General features: G+C 39.4%; 1 protein-coding gene and 1 pseudogene across 2 annotated transcripts in view; one reads left to right on the top strand and one right to left on the bottom strand.

The window, feature by feature from the left end:
• GAP43 (growth associated protein 43) overlaps nt 1-21,572 on the top strand; it is a 103,909-nt gene that overhangs the window by 21,963 nt on the left and 60,374 nt on the right. The window lies entirely within an intron of this gene.
• LOC111736258 lies at nt 4,680-4,798 on the bottom strand (annotated as a pseudogene).

Raw genomic sequence — 21,572 nt, 5'->3', positions numbered from 1 at the left:
TCAAGGATGAAAGTCGAAGGAGAAGATTTCAAGATTATATTATTCAAGCTTTGCACAGTGTGCCTTGGTGATATATCAAGGACTCAGAGATGATTTCTATAGATGGAGATTCAGAAGGGTCTAATGAGAGGGAGAGAGAGAGAGGAGAGAGAGAGCCCTTCAAGTCATTCTGAAGAATGGGGGTGGAAAGTAGAAATAATCCAAGACAAAGGAGGTATCCTGAATTAAACATAAGCCTTCAGAAATATTTGCAGTGTCCTAAATTAGTAGATTGTAATTTCTTATAGAGAAGATATGATCAAGAAAGATCCCAACCACAAGGCACTTCTCCCTTGAAACTTATTTGCAATTTGATGCCATATTATATGTCAGAAACCCCCTTCTCACCCTGTTTCCAGGAACCCAAACAACCAGTTTATATTTCTTGAACCCCTCTTATGGACCTAACTCTGTAAGGTACTGTGAGACATGTGATGGAGTTGCGGAATGAAAACCCTACCATCTGGGAGGAGAAAAAAGGCTGATGTTTAAGAAATATGTACAAACTGAGAATGAAAATAACAAAACAAGGTGGCCTATAATTATTATTATATAATTATATAATTAAAGGATACAGGTGCTATGAGAGATCCGTGAGGGCTCATTGAAAGAGGCAGGGAGACATGAAGGCTTTCGGGATGGGAAAAGGAGGAGAGGGTTCAAGATGACAGAAAAGAGATGGTATTCCAGCAAAGTGGAGTGGCCCAAGGCCATGCTTGTGCAGCCTTGAGGGTACCATCCTGAGAAGAAAGAAGAGTATTTGATGGTAAGAGTTAGGGGTGGGGGTGGAAATAGGTATATAGATGAAACCTAACCAAATTTTGGCCTGCTGTGGTAAGAAATTTGTTCTATCAGCAGATTTTGGCTAAGGGAGTGACTTGATGAAGGTATTATATATGTGTGTATGGTACATATGCATGCAGATTGCATGGAGAGATTAGACAGGAAGGCAAGTTAATTATTATTTTTAAAGTATGAATGAGGAAATGATACCTTGGGCTAGTTCACAACTGGAATTAAAATGTAAAGCTAAATGCAGTCCGTTTGAGAAAAATGAGCCATTTTCAGTGCCTATGGGCATGAAGAAAATCTGTCAATACATGTGGTCTGTGATTCTTCTAGTTTGTTTGACTAAATGACATGAGGTATAGGCAGTAACACAAGGCAAGTCATAGAAGGAGTCCTTGTTTTAGGCAATTACTCTTCTTCAGACCTTCTTGCTTTTCATTTTCATTTTCCTAGTTCTTGGATTGCTGACTTTATATCCCATCCTTATTCCTTACTTCTGAGCCCTTCAGGTGTACAGTATCAAGCATTCCTTCTCGGCCTCTGAGGTTTGGAGTTCTCTTCCCCCTGGGTTCTCAATCCTGCTTTCTTCTCTACCCTTGGGCACCATTTATGGCATTGAATTCCATCACTCTGTTTCAAACCCAGTGAACCCTGCAGGGCATGCCCATCCTCCTAACATTTCCTGTGACAGGTAGAGAAATGAAATATAACTGTAAGATTTCCAGCTTAGATAGTAGTGGCAGAACTGATAAACTTGGAATGAAGAGCTGGTTTTGTAGGGAAGACAATGGTTTTGATTTCCAGCATGGTCAGTGTGAGTGAGGCATTCAGGAAGAAATGCCTAATTGAAGTAGAAGGAGAGGAGACAGGTGCAAGTGACTCAAAGGGTGACTGAAGCTTATTCATCTTCAAGGGCTTCAGTTGAGGGAGAGTTAGAAAGGGAAGAGCTGAGGGAATGGCTTATTCTCCCTTCAATGGCAGAAGACTCTTAAAAAAAAAAAAAACAGAAAGATCAATGAGTAAAAGAACCAGCATATGGAATAAGAGAAGTCAGTAAGGTGAGAGCTCCAAAATAGAATGAGCATCACTATTAAATAGAAATGATCAAGAAGAATGAGAATGAAGAATATACCATTGAATGGAGGAGGACAATTGATAACCTCCAAGTGGACAACTAAATAGAAAATGGAAGACAGACTGTAGGTGCTCAGAAAGGGATTGAGGTGAAAGAAATACAGACAATTGGTAGAGACCACACATTCAAGAAATTTGGCACTGAATGGAGGAAGAGAAATAAGATTGTAGTGAAAGAGTGGTATTTTTTCAAGCTAGGTAGAAACCTGTGTGAAGCAGAGAAGAAGAGGGAAGGAGAGACTGATAGGCTTCAGGAGGAAATAAATGTGACATCAATGAAGGAATGGGTTCAAATTCTTAGATTTCAAGAGGGTTCCTTGTGAAGAAATGATATCGCTTTGAAATAGAAAGGAAAAAGAAGACGATGAGAGATTTGTTGGATTGAGATGGTGTTATGTTCAGGGGATCCTGTCAAAACTCTGAAGGCCCCCCTCTTTTTTATTTCTCAGTTAAGCACTTTGGTCAGCTGCTGACAGTAGAAAAGAGGAAACAAAAATCTTCAGGGGAGCTTACTAAGCAAGAACAGTGAGTTAAGGAGCATGTTCCCAAGTGGTTTATATGTCACCTGACTTCATATCACCTGGAGAAGCCTGCTTGCTTATTCATTCATTCATTCATTCATTCATTCATTCATTTTTGAAGCTATTTTAAATGAAGCTTTCTGGAGGAGAGACTTCATTTACAAGCCCCTCAGTTGATTCTTAGACATACAAATTCAGGACCCAGTGCTTTATTGGAAGATGAAGCCATCTTGGGAACACTGTCTAATTTAGGAACCTAACGAGAAGCTATGATGTCTTTCATCCTGTGTGCATTTAAATCTTCACATCCCTCATAGTGTTCCCTTCACTAAGTATATTTCCATGGGAAAGAATGAAATTTCTAGCATACACTGGCATGAGCTCTTTGTTAGGTCCATCATATCCAGGAAAGCATTAAAGTATATCTACAACTAAAAAGAAAACTTGGATTCCTATCTTGTACACATGAAGTTTAGAGGATGATCTAAAGCACTTATTTTTTTCCCCTGAATTTCCTTTCAGTCCATGAAGAGTTTACTTTAGGTGGGCATGGGGAGTCTTCTTTTCTCTCTGGGCTCCCCCACTTTTTTTCTATCTTTTTCAACATCCCATTTTCTTTCCCTTTGCCCTTCCTCATTCCCCATCCTGGTTCCACCCTAGACTTGAGGTGGGACATTAGATCATTACAGTTTTGTGCATTTCCCCATGTTCTGTTCCAGAGAGTCACCACTAATAGCCGCAGACATTTAGTCCCTAGAGCTTTCAAAGCTGTACATACAGAAGATGAAAAATATGTTTACTTGCTAACTTTTAACCTTGACCCCTTCTCTAGCATAACTTTAATATCTTATTGTATATTTAAAAGTCACTATTTCTTAATCTGGTATTACTTCTCGTAAAGGTAAAAGGGAAAGAGAAAGTATGTGGAAAATATAAAGTCCAATTTTTCCACACTGGGATACATTTTATTATTTGGAACCCATTTGCCAGGAGGCCCAAGTAGGGAAGCATCGTCATTAGTGGTGAAGTTCTGTGAGTTGTAACATTGTGAGTTTCCTGCTAAGGGAAAATTTCTCTGTGTCTCTGTTTCTCTGTCTCTCTCTGTCTCTGTCTCTGTCTCTGTCTCTCTCTCACACACACACATACACACACACACACAACACATGACACAAGAGCTGTTGTTTTGTTTGAAAAGTTTGGCTTGGTGTTTGAAAATTACCTCATTAGTTTTTAGCTTAGTTGGTTGATCGGGGTTTTTTATTTGAAAAAATATATATACTGCTAGCTATCCAGGGTGAGAGTGTGTCAGTATTGAATGCCATATTGAACTGGACCCTGTCATCAAGTGTAAGCATATCCTAAACTCATTTCATATGTAAATTCTATACTTTTCTTTCTTCTCTCTGCATTCCATTTTATCTACCAATGCAGAAATGGAAGGTTTTAGTTTCTTAATTTCCTTCTACCAATTTGCCAATATACTCAAAAGAGTATATTAATTTCCTCCATTTTTATCTGACTCATGGTTTTCTTAAACACATGTAATCTGTCCTTCTTCCCCTCCCTCACTGTTCTAAAATTGCTCCCTCTGAGGTCCCTAGTGGTCTCTTCATTTCTATTTACAAAGACCTTTTCCCAGTCTTCACTTAACATTTCGCTGCATTATACTCTGCTGGATATCCCTTGTTGGGTTTGATTCTCTTTTCTCTTGGCTCCTATTCTGGCCTTTTTCAATTTTTGCTCTCCTTTCTAGGCTGGACTTCACTGAGTCAGCTTTATCCTTTTGTCTTCTAAATACACATATCCCCAAAGCAAGACCATTTATCTCTATTTTTTTTCATCAGAAATCTCATCCTCCTTTATAGCTTCATCTATCACCTTCCCATAAATGACTCTTGAGTTTATATTTCCTGTACTAATGTGCTTTGTACTAGATAGCTGTAGTTGGAGTCCCTCTTACAAATGTTTATAATTGAAATTGAGTCCATCTCCTGTCTCCAAAATTTATCGTCCTCTTTGAATCCCTCCTTTCTGTTGATTCTTCCAGATATATTTTTCTCATTTGAATTTTTATATTTTATTATATTTTTTATTTTTATTTATTTATTTTTATTTTTTAGGCGAGGCAACCCTTGGTTGACCTCACAGATTGCAAGGACCTTGTCAGCTTACAATTCCTTATTTTTTTATTTTTTATGCCTACAGCACCTGGTCTTCCCACGTGGTCTCCCATCCAAGTACTAACCAGGCCCAATCCTGCTTAGTTTCTGAGATCAGATGGGATCGGGCTTGTTCAGCGTAGCATGGCCACAGACTCATCTGAATTTTTAAAGTACATATTAACTGTACCACCCATTTAAGTCTGAATGTATGCTACTCTATGTTATTTAATTCTCTCATCATATTTCTTGTTACCATACCTAAATAATAAATATTTTGAAGATGAGAATTGCATTTTCTACATCTCTATGTTCCTGATTCCTAACCAGATTCAATAAATGATTTTTATTATTGATATTGCAACTAAGTTACTAATATTTTGTGTATATTGCTCTCATGGTCACTTTTGAAAGAATTGAGATTGTGATGAAAGTTGAAAGATATGAAGATTGAATTGTGGTTCAGACCATCATCTTGAGACAAAATGTAGCTAATAAATTACTGATAGAATTTCTATAACATTATTAACAGTAGATTCTGTACAATTTTATACATGTTTGTGCTGAATGTATCCTGCTATTCAGAATCTCTGATGGAGCAAGCTACTAGTCAAAAACCTTAGGAGGCAAGTTGAAAGATCTAGAGTTTGGTTAGGTTAAACAGACATCCTAATGAGAGGTAAGGCTGAGCTAAAAATTAAAGACTGGACTTCTACACCTCATTTGGGAGAATATCAAGGGATATGGATTTTTCTATTTCTTGACCAAAATATGGCTCAGATTTTCCCATGTCAAGGGAAGGTAGGAAAAGTTTTGAGGAATGGTTTCTTCTTACTTTGTGTTTTTTGCTGTTAGTTTACCAAGGCTAACTTCTATTTCTTAAACTCCTGTCTCCACTAGGACTAGGTTTACAGATTCTAAGAATTAGTGACTAGAAGAGACTTGACCATCTAGTACAAACCTCTTGTTCAGAGATATGTGACTTGCTTCCTCCTGGCCTTATCTCTGAAGCCTCAACTTTGTACTGGCCCTAAAGTTTGGGTAATTCCATCCATATAAAAATATTGCTGTTTTTTTAAAAATAATATTTTTGGCCTGTTCGTGTTTAGTAGATTTTCCCATGAAAAAGTAGATTCTTTTCTTACTTTTCAGATACTTAACATTTGAAATTTAAAAATTATTCCTAAAGGATATTTTCCAAAATATATGGGTCAACATTAGAAAGACTATATTATCTCCATCTCTTCTCCATCCATTCCTTCCTCTATCCCAAAGCCACTGTATATAGGCACTGAAGCACTGCTTCTGCAATAAGTTAATTCTGCCATTTCTTAAGGCTGAAAAATTCAGCTCGATTCACTTTCATTGGTTTAAAGTTTTCCACTCTGGTGTAAAATAGTCTATATTTTAATTACTCCACTGTTTTCATTTTAATTTATCAGTTGGTCACTGTATTTCTAAAACAGAAGTGGTGCTCAGAACAAAGTACCAAGTGATTTAAATATTGATTATTATATCTTAAGCTAGTCACATATTTGTCCCCTTATCCACCTACAGTGGATGAAACAGCAATTACAAGAGTTTATCTGAAAAGTTCTTCTCTGAAAAAGAGACTTAGGAAATACAAACTCTCTGTACTGAAGGAGCCAGCTCATCTAGGGAGATCTGAGGAAATGGTGAACAAACCCAACAGTACTTCAGCACACCTCTCTCACAGTCCTTTGTAAAAATGCCCCATTTTGTTCGAACACTACTTTCCTGAGTCAAAAGAGTACTTCAGTAAAATCTGCCTTCCTGGGGGCAAAGCAATCTCTCACAGTCACAGTCTTAGAAAGAAGGATACTGCTCAACATTGACTGGACAAAAGATGTTTTTGGTTTATTTTTTTTTCCTCCAGCAAAAATTGCTCAAATTGCTTGAGAAAGAGACATAATATGATGTTTATCCCTGTTTACAGATGTTTAACCAGTGCCCCTTCAGAGGGTCGTGTGCCTATAAACAGCATTGTGGTAATTATATCCACTGCTGCAGAGAACAGATGTGTAAATTGGTGGTTTCTTGGGGGAAAATAATACCAAGTCCACTTTCCAGAAATGTACACAGTGCAGCACACAGCTGTAACATTCTGTGCCGAGGTCTCTTTAGTGTCTACAGCTGAATTTGCTTACATTTAATGAATGTGGAAGTCCAGGGGCACCTAGACAATGATTCAGACAGTTTGGTGTGTTTAAAAACTCCTAGTGATATTGGACAAATTTTCATATACAAAGAAAGTAATAACAAATCCTTGATTCTAAAGTTTTCCCCATAAGAAATATGTATTGAGTAGAGAATAGAATTAGGAGATCTCTGGTGCTTCATACACCTCTGAGGTCTGAGCATCTTAAAGCCTATGTTACCTTGAATATAATGGGAAGGATTAGATGAAATCATTTTTATTAATTAATTTATTGTATTGAAAATACTTGCTTTCTCTCAGGATGTATATTTATGCAAATATATGAAAATCAGTATTATCCCTGAAAATTAAAACAAAACCACTCTATCCAAGGTAAACTTATTGTCTTAAAATAGCTTATTGACAGGTCTGTTATCACAAGTGTGTTGATCACTATAAGCTTCACTACTTTCTGTATAAATTTTCTTTTTCTCTTAAACAATGTCAAATATTTGTGTGTGAATGTTCGAGATTGCTCCAGTGTGTGCCTAGAGGATGAGAGTTCTCCCGGACTGGGCCTAACTGTACCTTCACATGCACTGAAACTTTGCAGAAGACCAATATGTATCCTATAATTTAGTAAATGTGATAAAACATTAGAAGTTAATTTGTATTTACATTGTATATTGTAGAATGCAATGGCATTAGGTTTAACTTGGGAATTTTGCTTCTGGGGCAGAAAAACATAATCTTTTTTCAGGCTATGCTTTTCTGCTTTCCTGATTCCATACCAACTATCCAGCAGCACCAAACCAGGTCTCTATGATTAAAATGTGACAGAGAAATAATCTAGTCTACTAATCTGGATCTTTCGGGCCCAAAATGAAAGGATAATAAAGAGACCTGGCAATTGCCTTAGACCAAAGCATGCCTTTTGACACTAATGACCTAATTCAGCTATCTATTTTGTCCCACATTCAGCCTCATTCTCTGTGCAGGGAGACTCAAAAGAAAACACAGGAAGGGATGAGGGCTAGCCCTAGTTCTATCACTCACCTTCTAGGCTTTAGTTTCCAAAGACTGTGAAATGCATGGTTTGATGATCTCTTCGAGGGCTCATGTCTATATTCCTATGCATGCTGGAATTTAGAACAGAAATTCCTGGTCATATGTGTGGGATAGCTCCAATTGTCTCTAAAATCAGGAGTCAATGGGTTAGAAATAGAAAATCTGACTGTTGCTCGATATAGAAATTTTCAATAAAATCAAGAAAGTATTTTCAAACAAGAGTGTGGCTCAGGCCTCATTCTGTTCTAAGCCCACTAGAGTATTTATTAAAATGCATGTCAGATCATCCAAGACTCTACACAAGACTCCCTAGCTCAGCATCAAAGGAGGTGGGGCCATGAATAGGATATACACAAGCATCCTTGGTGGTAAATATATGTGCTGAAGTAGGGAAACCCGTAATCTAGATGAAAGAGCATTTTTCTGCTAATTAAAAAGTTCATTGGTAAAAAAAAAAAAAAAAAAAAAAAATTTAATCTACCCTGGACCTCATTTTTCTAATAATGGAAAAATTATCTGTCCTTCCTCATTTCCCAGAAAGTAGAAGTGTTAGTGGAATAGCGTTTTGGAAAACAGTTTCTTAGAAAAACAAGCAATTTCATAGTTACAAATGGATTGTATTTCAAAAACAGATTGTTAAACTGGAAACTTAAAATTCTTTCCCCATAGAAATAATATAAAATAGTTTTCAGATTTCTAGACTTGTTTATAAAATTTAGGTTGATCCAAAACGTAGCTGAGATTCTGTACATTTGTAATGGAAATATAGTAGAAAACATTAATGTTACTGGGTTTTGGAGAGTAATAGAACCAGTTCTTTATATCTAATTTTGTTTGAAAAATATATATACATATGCATATGCATGTACACACATACATACACCCAACTTTCCTTGTTAGGTGTTATGCTAGCCCCATTCAACAGTAATGAGAATGAAAATTATAGCAAAACTTTTTTATTAGGTACTTTTGTATCACAAAAGGATTCTCATGAGGAATGAAAAAAGGGATTTTTAAAAAAAGTTCCAATGTTGATTGGGTAGAAGTTAGAATGAAGCGGAGGTTCGAGGTCAGAGCAGGAAGAAAAGAGAAAAAGAGGATTAAAAAGAAAATGAGTGATTTATGTGAGCAGGTGATGACCTGAAGAGAGCATGTAGGAGAGATGAGTTGCTCAGGTCTAAAGAGAAAAACTTATTGGATGTTTATATGTTCACTCCCAGGTAGAAGAAAGGAACTGATAAGAGATTTTTGTCAATTACCTGTATTTACCACCAGACAGCAAAATTAATCCAAGGCGTCTTGGGAACTGGTCACTTTATAGGGAAGAGAGAAGACTATATGTATCACTTGGTAATTCGTTCATTTATTCCACAAATATTGAGTCCTCACTATGTGCCACGAACTGTGCTAGGAGCTGATGTTGAAATGACCAATGGACAAAGTCCCTGCCCTCAATGAACTTACAACTGGGTGGAAGGCTAACCAGTCACAAGAGTGGCCATAGAATACTAGCAAACATTCTTATGTAGTGAGGTACAGACTTGCTCCTTTGGTTATTTGCCTCAGTATCAGCCCAGACAAAACCAAAAAACAGGCCCAGCAGTTGATTTTCTCTACTGACCTGCCCATACCTCCTTGACTGTTCCTCCCATGCTGCTTCTCCACCCCAACTTTTGGTCTTTCAGGTTCCAGCCTCGGTCTTCTCTCAAGTAAAACGTACTAGTCTTTGGCTTCTTGCCTTCAAAATGTTTATCTTGGCTAGGTGACTAGTATTAATATGATTAACCAAAGAGGTACTACATCTTCACTTCTGATATCGTTTGCATTTTAGGTATTTTTTTTCCGCACCCCCACAACATCAGAGCCTAGTAATATTTAACCATTTTTGGGTAATGAACAGTTTGACATTCTTAGAAAAGCTATGGACAGTCAACAGAAAAATAAGCATATTAACGTGCTACACTGCGTAATATTTCAGATTCAGAGACAGCCTGAAGCCCACTCTTAGACAACCGCAGATTTAAAATATATAATTCAAGAACTGACCCAAATGGTGAGAGTTTGTGGAACGACATGATGGGAAACAGAGGAGGGAGTTTAAGCAAACTTTCACATTTTTCCTAAGCAGGGCTGGTTCTGTGCCTCTCCCTGCTGTTTCCCTCCAGTGCAGACAACTGTCTGCTTAGTCTCCCTTCCTCGACCCTGGTCTTTCCTCAGCCTTTGTCTCCCAGCCCCATCCCCCTGCATTAGGACTCCGGTTTCCGTCCCACAGTCCCTCTTCGACTCTCATTCTCTGCCTCCTTTGGGCGTTCCCTACGGCCCCTCTTCGGGGTGACCTCATCCCTTTGTTTCTCCACTGCTGCCACCAGCCAGCCCCTCCCTGCGGCCCCGTCCCCTGGCCGGGGGCCCGGGTGCGGCCGTGGTGGGCGGGGCCTGGCCTCTGGGACCCGGGGGACCGCAGGGCGTGGCTCAGGTCTTTCGCGGGGCGTGGCCTCCGCCAGCCTCCCGCGGAGCCTTTCCTCCAACGCCCCAAACCTCGGGGAGGCCTCTGCTTCCCCGGAACATCGCGGAGTTTTATTTTAACGAACTTCCACAGACTCTTGTTTGGGAGATAATTGCTTCTTTCAGGGCTGGGACAACAAAAGCATCAGCCGGTGCGCCAGGCGCGGCTCGGTAGAGGAGCAGCGAGGGGCGAGCGGGCTCCCTCCGCCCTTATCTAATCTGTCGGCCTTCACCTCCAGCCTGCAGCAGCAGCGGCATGCTTACAGGGACAGAGCTCTCTGTCAGGTCAAGGTTACACAGTGGGTGGGGAAAGAAGAGGAGTGAAAGCTGGGTCAATTGGAAGTCGCATTCTGGTCCCTCCAGTTTTTCCTTGCTTGGGGGCTGCAAAGAGCACATTAACATTCCTCGAGCTGTTGGCGCCCGTTTCTCTAGCACAGAAAGGGAAAAGAAAAAGCGGTTGGCAGGAAGGTTTCTTTATGTCTACAGGAAAAGACCTTTGGAAAATGAACAAGAATGCCTTGTCATTAGAATATAGCCGAGGAGAGAAAACCAACTAAATTGTGTCCAGAGACAATTAATCTTTATTATTATTAAAAAAAAAAAAAGTTTTCTAGTCTTTCTGTGAGGTTTTTGTTTCCCAGGATGAAATGTAGGCTCCAGAGACAATTGCAAATGAATTTCTTTTATGGGGGCTGAAGTAGGGGAGGGAGGAGAGGAGGTAAATGAAGCAGGCGGGAAGAGGCGAGATGAGTTCTGTAGGTATGGCCAAATTTAGACCTGGTGTAAGATTTTCCCTTTACCTGTAAACACATGGCACTGGTACATATTGGTTTGTTCATTCAATAATATTGTTAAAAGATGATGTACAAAGAAAATTTAGGTGATACAAACAAACTTTATTTAACAATTCATGGAGCGGACAGTCTCCCTTCCCAAGGGTCCAGGAAACTGCCAAATGGGCAGAAGTTAGGAAACTTATAGGGTAAAGAATAAGGAATAGTGACATAAGTAATGTCCAGACCTGTAGAGATTCTTTATGAGTTTATTTGAGCCAAACCGATAACAATTGCTGAGAAGCAAAATCTCAATGAGTTAAGAAAATGCTTTGGAAAATGGCAGTTTTGTAGTTTTATACATTAGAATAAAAGGAGGAGGCGTAAAGGAGTTATGTGAAACCCACTGATGGTAGATTAAAGGGACAGGAGAAAGCAAAGTGGGGAAACCTCTGGGATTGGATAAAAAGCAAAATGGAGAGACACATCTTTTACATTGGTGGGTACAGGATAGTAAACATTTACAGTACATAGAGATGATATGAGAGCAACAAGATAACAATGAGGGGTTCTGCGGTCTCACCATCTGGCAGTTGTGACTTCAAGGGATCTGGAAAAGATTACTCTTATATTTCAAAGTTATGTCATCCTAGATGCAAAAAGACAATAGATAAGCTCACTTAAGGTAAAGACTGACTTTCATCCAGGAAGGTACAGGCCTAGGATTTGACTATCTGCCATAACCAGCTTTTAGTTAAGAATTTTTATGTTCAGATCATCCTATGTGATTACTTTTGGTCCCTAAGTTTATAAGGCCCTAAATGCAGGCCTCCTCTGACCTTGTCAGATTTCTATGTGGCCTCTTTTTTGTCCACAGGAATGAGGAAGTAAGTATAGAGCCCAGAGTTGGCTTGGTGTTTGGGACTGGCTAAGTGGATATACTGCATTTCTAGTCAAGTAGAGCATTTACAGGGACATGAGAATTATTTAAGTTTTGGTTTGCTGTGATGATACTCCTGGGGAAGAATGGCTCCATGTTGGGCCTAGAAATTAATTTCAACAGTATGTATTGAACACTTATACTGTGATGGACTTTGTTTCTAGCTATAAAATGACCTCGGGTCCACTCGAGAGGATAGCTGAAAGGAAGAGTAGGAGAGACCCTGGGTGACAAGTCGTTGAACTACTTAGGGCCGGGATGGGTCCCCAGCCTTGGACTGGGATGACTGTGGAGAGACCTGGGAGGAGCTGCAGAGGGAGACTGTCCACACTTGCAAGGGCTGAGGGTAGGAAGCTGATGGGAGTTGGAGCTTCTCCTCCCTGTGTTCTGACCTCTTTTTCTTGCTAAAATAGGCTGAAACCAACTGTGGCAGAGAGTGAGTGATTTGCATATCTTATTTTTAGTAGTCTTGGTTTTTTTCTCCAACTAGGACAGTAGATTTCATTCAGATTTTCCACACAGACTGACAATTTGGTTTTAAAAATTGTCAAGTAAGGTGTTCCTTTAGAATGCTTCTTTCTTGTAGAGGTTTTGGGGAAAGTGGGGGAAGGCACAGCTTTTTGCTGACTGATGAATGATATGTTACTGCATTCTGAGAGGACTGGAGCTAGGTGCCTAAAGGAAGGTGGTGTCTGCTTTCTTATGAGGTGGATCATTTACTAGTTCACAGAAGCATATGAGTGAAGCCATCCTGGACTGTGCAGAGTCAAGAATCTCGGCACATGGGAGGCTGGCCAATAGACAAATTCTGTGCTCGCTCAGTTTGGCGATCTTCTCTGGGGACTGGCACATTTGAGAAAGATCTTAACCTCATGATATATTCAATGTATATAACTAATTTTAGAGGATAGTGACAGAGGCAAAAGTGTATGGGGGTACCCTGTCCATGCCAGAGTAGGATTTGAGATCATAGTATACTTCTCCGATGCTTTCTTTTTTTAGGGAAATAGGAAAACAGAACATATATGACCAAAATTTGCACACAATTAGGACTTTCATACTTTGAATGTTTGAGTCTTTAATTTCCTAGTGAATTCCTTAAATGCGCAGACGCAGCAACCTAGACCCAGAGAAGTGATGAGGCTGAAGTGATGAAGATTCACAGTCCTGGTCTCCTAATATCTAATCCAGGGCTTTTGCTCCTTTCCCCGCTGCTGCTTATTTTCTGAGTTTCAGAAGGGAGGCACCTCTGAAATTGTACTTCTCTTTAAAGATATTCAAGACGAACTGTGGATTTCCTAGGACAGGTGCGTTTAGTCTGAGTGTTACAGGCCAGTATATTTCACGCTGTGATTTGTTAAAATTCAGATCCTGATGAGTAGGTCTGGGGTGGAGAGTGCATCGCCACCCAGCTGTTAGCGGTACCGATGTCGCTGTTCCATGTGCCAAGCAGCAGAACTGTGATCCGCATCTTTCCTCCTTTCCTCCTTTCTCGCTAAGGAACAGCCCCAGGAATTAGAGTCCCTCCCCTCCCCTAACCCTTCCCCCTGTTACCAGGTCTCTGTGCTCCCTCAGCTAATCCAGATGCCTTTCACTGCTTTATCCTCACCCAGACCCAAGACTGCCAGAAATTGTCCCTAGAGACAGGTATCTTGAGATGGAGGATGTGATCTTTTGTCTAGTGAGATAGCACCTTCTAACTTGATTCCACAAAACCTTTCACACATAAATAACTTGCTCAACTCTGATGGTAAAAAAAAAATAAGTATTTTTTTCCTCTCTTACACAAGTGCCCTCCCAGCTGCAGCTTATTTCTCTCCTTCTGGGAGTGCAGCTGGCATTCCGCTAGATCGCTAGATCGTAGGCATGGCCTTTCAGCTCAGCAAGTTTGAGTTTCCCACCACTCCCGTCCTGCGCTTCTCAAGCTGCACGTGATACCTAGATTCAGGTTTGAGTGCCTTTGTGCACCACCTGAGTTCAGCAGTTAGCAAAGTGATAACAGGGCGGAGGCCCTTCTACAGCAGGACAGCTTCAGTGGTGACCATTTCTTAGTTCTCTGAAGCTGGCCTGCCTCAGAGGTGCCTTTCTTATTATAACCTGTACTCAGGAAAGAAACAGAATTTAATCCAAACTATAGTACTTATTCACCAGGCATTTATTGAGGCCTTACTCTGTGAAACAGTGATAGAGGCTGTATATAGTAAGAGGAGTAGAGAGGGTGAGCACTAGTCAGACTGTCTAAATTGTCAAATTCTAGCTCTACACTTATTAAACATAGAAATCCTCAAGTATTAGTTTTCTCATCAGTAAAACTAATAACACCTACCTCATCCATTATAATTATACTTATAATAATAACTACCTCGTACTTTTGTTATGAGATTTTTCCATTGTTTAGGAGGAATTAACTTTCCTTTACCCTCAAGGTTTTTCTGGCTGGTCTAATAATCAAATAGACATGAGACAGATTAGCAAGCGAAAATGACAAAATTTAATACACACATATGTCAGGGAAAACCCACATATACGAGAGAGTCAGAGACCTCACATGTATGAGCTGTTCAGAGATAGGGAACATGGGTATATAAGACATTCTGAGCTAAGGATGAGGTAAGGTGCCTTGGGGGCCTCAAAGGGTCATTGCAGGATGATAGAAGAGCAGATGTTTAGTAAATTTAGTAAATAAAAGTTTGCCCTGCCATATAGATGGGTCAAAAAGGTTATCACTGATAATCTCTTATTATGGGCAAGACCCCTAATTCAAGTTCTTATAGTTAGTTAAAAGAAGGAACATAAGTTTCTCTTGAGCTTGAAGCTAAAATAGCCTTTAGCTCAAAACAATCTGCATACCACAGAAGCACCTCTTGGGGTGCTTGTTCCAAACCATGCAAAACACTTAGCTCAGTCCCTGGCACAAAGTGATTAATAAATGGTGTTCTCCGTGTCTTGAACTCAATTCCAATGTGGGGGGAGGGGTTTTCCCACACTAACAACAATTCTCCAGGTGCCATATGGATGTCCTACCATTCAACACAAAGCTGACACTATCTACACGAAGATAGCATCAGATTCCATAGGTAAAGGGCTCAGTCCCACAAGACTACCCTCCACTCAAGATGCCAGTTGCAAGCCCAGGTTGTTAACCTTTGTTTCTGATGACCAACAACAAGTTGGAGGTTCCCATGACCCCTCCAACTCAGGATGCCAGTTGCAAGTCCAGGTTGTTACCTATACTTCTGACCAATTGGCTGTAAATCAGAGGTTCCCACAACCCCCAGCTTGGATTCCATTGATTTGCGAGAGCAGCTCACAGTACTCAAAGAAAACTGTTTACACACTAGATTAATGGCTTATTATATATATATATAAAAAAATTAACTCAGGAACAGCCAGATGGAAGAACTGCATAGGACAAGTTGCAGGAAAAGGGCAAGGAGCTTCCATGCCCTCTCTGAGCCTGCCACTCTACCTGCACCCTCCATTTGTTCACCAACCCGGAAGCTCTCTGTGCCCTGTCCTTTTGGGGTTTTATGGAGGCTTCATTACAAGGATTGATTGAAGAAATCATTGGCCATTAGTATTTGACTTAACCTCCAGCCTTTCTCCCTTCTCAAGAGGTCAGAAGTGGAACTGAAAGTTTCAACTCTCTAAGTTCAGGGTTAGTTCTCCAGACCAGGAGTCCTTCTCCTTAGGTGAATTCCAAAGGTTATCTCATTAACATAACAAAAGGTACTTTTATTGCTCTCACCACAGGAAATTCCTAGGGTTTTAGGATCTCTGTGCCAAAAATGAGGACAAAGACCAAATATGTATTTTTTAATAAATTTCACAGAATCACAGATTCTGTTATTAATAAGACAATATTTCTGTCCTCAAAGAGTTCACAGAGTAATGGAGAGTTTGGGGAATAAGTACACTAATAACTACAATGTAAAAACAAACAAACAAATGAAAGATAAGGATGCAGTGGGGATTAAAGATAAAGGTGTTCCTTGCTCCAGAGATTTGGTGACTACAACCCGTATTGAGAATGGTTTTTACATTATAAAGTGGTTGACAGAAAATCAAGGGTAATGATATTTTGTGATACCTTAAAATTATATGAAACTCAAATTTAGAGTTCATAAGTAAGGTTTTATGGAACACAACCACGCTCATTCATTTACATAGCATCTGTAGCTTATTTCACACTATAACGACAGTGGAGCAGTTGTAACAGAGACCATATTTATGGCTTCGCGCTATGACACAGCTGTAAAGATCCCCATTTTTTTTTCAGTTGCACAGTGCTGGCACAGACTTGGCACTCATGATGACTCTTTGGGTGGTTGTGGCACATCTCTATGCATCAAGAAGAAGGAATGAAATTGTCATTGACTTCAAGACCTCAGAAAAAAATTCATATTTTTTCTTAATTTTTACCCAATTCAGCTTAATTAGTCTGATTCAAAGATAAGGTTATTTTAAATCCCTGGGCAGCAGTTCCATATGGACTAATTCAAAAGCTGTAGAATTTACCTGCCTAGTTTTAAACACAGACAAGAGGTCATTTTCTCACTTCGATGGCTCCAAGGGGAGCAGTGTTTCTCCCTGCAGAATCACAAAGTGGGAGGTGTGCTGGTTCTTTGTGCCATGATGAACATGGTCACTAAATTTCTCCAACAAGCTATATGGCATAAATAATATGACATTTCTGGAGAATATAATCAGAGCAAGAAGTATGATTGATGTCCACGGTTCTGGGTGAATTTCTTTATCTGCCTTACTACAATTGTCAGGAAAATAATAGGAATAGCTTGTTCAAGGAAAAGAAAATGTCTAATTCAGGAACTCTGGTTGGATTTAAATTCTCAGACTGGGGAATAAATCAGAGGACCTGCTCTTTACCACCTGCTCAATCTTTTTTCTGATAAGGATGCCTAAAAGGGTGATTCAAGTTTATTCATCTGCTTTTCTCATTTAATTAAATAGCCATAATTCCTGACCTGAGATCCTGTCCCTCCCACACCCCGCAGTGTTGCTTTCTGTGTTCTCCAATATTTTCTCTCTCCTGCTTTCAGAATTGATGAGAAATCTGATGTCTGAGAGGCTATTCTCCACATCTCAAGTGTGAATCTTCTCTGTCAAAATTTTCACAAGGAAAATGAGTCACGGCATCACCTGGGTGATGAGATCATGATACCACAGCCCCTGCTTTGAAATGTTATTTGTACTTTTCTATTGTAAAGAGATTTTGAAGGGGGAAGGTGAAATTGTGGTGACAGGTCTCAAGCACAGTCTTGGAGACTTTCAGAGCTAGCCCAGCATTGGCAGTCACTGGCTGTGACAGAGTCCTGCTCTATGTTCTCTTATGTCTCACTCCACTTTTCACCTTGTCCAAGAGCCTTGAGGGAAAAAACCTGCAGAGAGTAGATGAGCCCTATCATCCTAGGGTGATTTTTACCTCACGTGCTATTTGTAAAACAAGTATTTTGAGTTCAAATTTGGCTCTGCTACTTACTAGCTGTGTGATTTTGAGTAAGTTACTTAATGTCCCTGTGCCACAGTTCCTTCATCTGTGACTTAATAGTACCCACCGTTTAGCCTTGTTAGAATTAAATTAGTTAATATATATAATATATTCAATAAATATATATTTGTGTGTATGTACATACATAAAACATAATAATGTGCTTAGATGAATACTTGACATATAGTACTATATAATTTTCCAGTTTATTATTAGTATTATTTTCTCCAGGGATCTGAGTGTATTTTATAGTCTTTACCTTTAAAGGATTTTTTTTTTATTTGGAAGGGGCATTTATTATTTTTATGAAATGTACATAGTCCCGAAAAAATTCCTCCATGAGCTATCAAAGAGAGAAAACCATAAAATATTTATCAAATAATGCACCTAATCCCTACTCTCCAGAAAGTAGCGGTTTTCACTTTATTTATATTGTCTCCTTCCAAGCAATTATTTATTAAGTTCTTAAGTATGAGGCACTTTACCAATACTATTTTTCATAGTCAAGAAAATTTTGCACAGTAGATATTAGTATCCTAATAAAGGGCGAAGAAACTTAATTCTAAAGAAATTAAGTAGTTTACTCCATGTCACACATTTAAGCAGTGGTTGAGCCAGGATTTGACTCAAATTGTTTGATCCCAAAGCCATGTCAGAGAACATATGTAATCAATGAGGGTCAATGAATGATGATCAAGGGATGAATGGATGCCAAAAGCACAGGGAAAAGTGAGAAAGGAAGAATGACAAGGATAATAACATCATGAGCAAATTTAGACTCAGTTATGATTTACAGTGTTTTCTAGGGGCTCGTGTACTTGCCCTTAAACTGTCTAGCAGCTCGGAGATAGAAACCCAGTTAAAATGTAAGTCTATTTGTTCTCAAACCGTGTGCCCTTTACTCGGCACCCACCCTCCCCAACGAAAAAATTCAATTGTTTTTTCTGTATGTGGAAGACGACAACAACATATCTTCTAGAATCAGATTTCTCAAGTACCGTTGTAAATAGGCCATCACTTACCTGTGATTGATATAGAATATTAAGACGTGCGAATTAGTGTCAATAGATAGCAGTGTTCCTGCAAGATCACTCCATCAGCCATTTTATATAAATACGCATATGGTAAATGCAGTATGTTTGCTGTGTGAGTGCAGTTTCAAGAATTACCTAGCTCCCCCTCCTGCCCCTAGTCCCTCTTACACAGAGATTCTGGGGCCACCTCTGTCATAAGATTTGAAAAGTAGACCAATGCTGTCATTAAAAATACTTCAAATAGTCTTAGTACTGATATTAGGATTACTTCTTATTCAATGGCACTTTCTGAGTGTTTAGTATTGAATTCTTAGATTGAATTCTCTGGTTTCTTAAAATATAGGAGATTGGAGCCCTAGGTTTAAGACCCATTCTACAATTTGTGGGGCTTTGCCAATCTGTTTCTTCATTTTATAAAAAGGATAGCACACTCGCTTGGCCTATTTCATTGTAGTCCTTGAGGAACAATTTTATGAAGTTAAAAGTACTTTATAACCAGTAATATAAAAATTCAAGCTACTGGGTTTTTTGTTTTGTTTTGTTTTGTTTATTTTTTGCAAATGGAATTCCAAGTTCTTTTTTATTTGACTAGGCTTTGTGATGACAGGCACTCTGGTGACACATATTCTGTACCCTAACTAGGTATTAGGCACAATACTTGGTGAATTGAATGGAGTAAAAATCCCAAATCATGATACCCCCCTCTTCTCAGGACCAGATGCTCCTAAACTAATCCCCCACAACATTTCTGGCAGCTGCATCAACAGCTTTTATGAGACGTGAGTAAATAGAGTAAGTCTCAGACCTTGCATAGGCAGTCGTTTTACTGGCTGTGTAAAGGATACCGCTAGATCAGTGATGTAGGCATATGAAATAGAAGCGAAACGAGATTTTTTTTATGGGGTAGAGGTTTGTCAGGTGAAAGGCATATATTTTTAGAATGAATAGACTTCTAATTTAAGTGGATTTCCATCAACAAGATGCTGGACCATGTGCAGATCTAGAGATGGATTAAAGAATTAGTGTGTGTTAGGTGGTAAGGAATAGGATTGCGATTTATCATTGACAGTGTAAACAGATCTGCCCCCCTTCCCAAGGATAGGAAAGAACTGGATTAAGTATTGTGGCACATTTTAGACAGTGTTCTGCTTATCTCTTTGAGGATAGATAGCACAGTAGTACTGTAAAGTTAAGGACCTCTACTCTTCTTCCCCTGGGTGGGGATACTGGCAGTCATGGAGATGAATAAGGTTTCACAGCCAAACCTCCCTGGGTGTTTATCTTATTAACATGTCTTGACTTAGCTTAATGATAATATAAAAATTACTCCGAGTTGATACTGATGCTGTCAGTGATCATAATGAGAGAATTAGTAGCAGCTACCCCGTTTTGAGCATGTACAATATGTCAGGGACTGTGCTAGGAACTTTATATATGTTAACTCATTTAATCCTTAGAACAACCCAAAGATATAGTTCTGATAAGAAAACTGAAGCTGGCTTGCCCAAGATCAAGAGCTGGTAATTAAGTGGCAAAGCTGAGATTCAAACCTACACACCTCTAATTCTACAGCCAATGCTCTTATACACCAGAGAATATTAGCTTCCCATATTCTATTTTAAAAAGCACTGGATAACGAATGGGATTGAGGGTGGGCTCTGTCATTTAGAAGCTGGACAAACTGGGCCCCTGTATGTTTCCTCAATTGTCCCGATTATAAACAGGCACAGTGATGTGTTCCTCTAACGATTATGATGAGGTTTGAATTGACATAACTGTATATGCTGCCCAGTTATAAATGTAAAAGATAGAGGAATATGACTGCTAAAGAGTGGCTTGATGAAGACCCCAAGCATTAGATTCCCAGAGAAAAGCAAGGACAGCCAGCCAGTTAGCTGGGTGCTGCCCATATACATGCTCTCCGATCACTAACATAGTGTGACATGTAAGTCACTTAATTATAAATAAATATTTTTGAGGCATCGATTATGTGCCAAAACTATTTTAGCTACCAAGACTTTGAGGGTTATACAAAACTGACAAGGTCTCGCTCTCAGAAAGTTTATATTCCAAAGGAAGACTCAGTTAATAATGAAATAAAAATATATGTCAGGTGATTCTAAGCATGGAGGAGGAAAAGCAAGGTAAGTAGACCAAGAATGATGATATTTGGGGAAGGGCAGTATTTAGAGTGGATGAGGAAGGTCTTTCTCATTCATTTATTCATTGAATAAAATTTATCAGCTACTACTGACTCAGAATGTAATTTATGATAGAGGTTAAATTAAAAAAATAAATTGATAATCACTATTCGGTATAGTAGGAAGAATATAGTAATTTAAATAAATACTTATCATGTCTTATATTCCTGAGCATCCAACAAGAAATGCTTTGGAGTGTTTTACCCGGAAGGAAGAGTTTTCTGCCTGGTTCCCTGTATTTCTCTTCCAGCTGGTTGGCTCTGAGCCAACCTTCTCCAGCAGCTCAGGCTGTGATTTGCTTTTAGGGACTCTCAACTGAGAGAAATTTACTTGTGATAGTGATACAAGGGGTTATTTGCTGGTATGCTGCTTTTCTGTCTTCTCCCAGAAGTATTGGTGCCTCGCTGTTCTCCTTTTCTCCAGTTGTTAGCAGAAGAAGCCTCAAGGTTCCTCTCATGTCTTCATGTGTGATTTCAGCCTTTTCAGCATCCTGATAGGGAATCCCTCCCATTTTCTTCCCAGCTCAGTGGCCACTATAGGCACAGACACCTATCCAAGAGCAGAGTTTAGTGTCTCTCTCACGTTGCCCGCCTTTCTCTCCTTTGATCATGCCACTTCTAGAGGCAATGAACGTTGGTAAAGGTAGTGAAAACTGGGAGAGATAGTGAACAGGCAATGCTCATCAGAGGATCTGCTCCACTGCTCAAGTGTGGAGCCTCTTTCTCCCAGAGCTGACTCTCATCAT

This window comes from Pteropus vampyrus, unplaced genomic scaffold (assembly GCF_000151845.1).
Source record: "Pteropus vampyrus isolate Shadow unplaced genomic scaffold, Pvam_2.0 Scaffold1, whole genome shotgun sequence".
Classification (NCBI taxonomy): domain Eukaryota; kingdom Metazoa; phylum Chordata; class Mammalia; order Chiroptera; family Pteropodidae; genus Pteropus; species Pteropus vampyrus.
The sequence above is the reverse complement of the archived record's forward strand: the minus strand, read 5'-3'. Positions and strand labels throughout refer to the sequence as shown.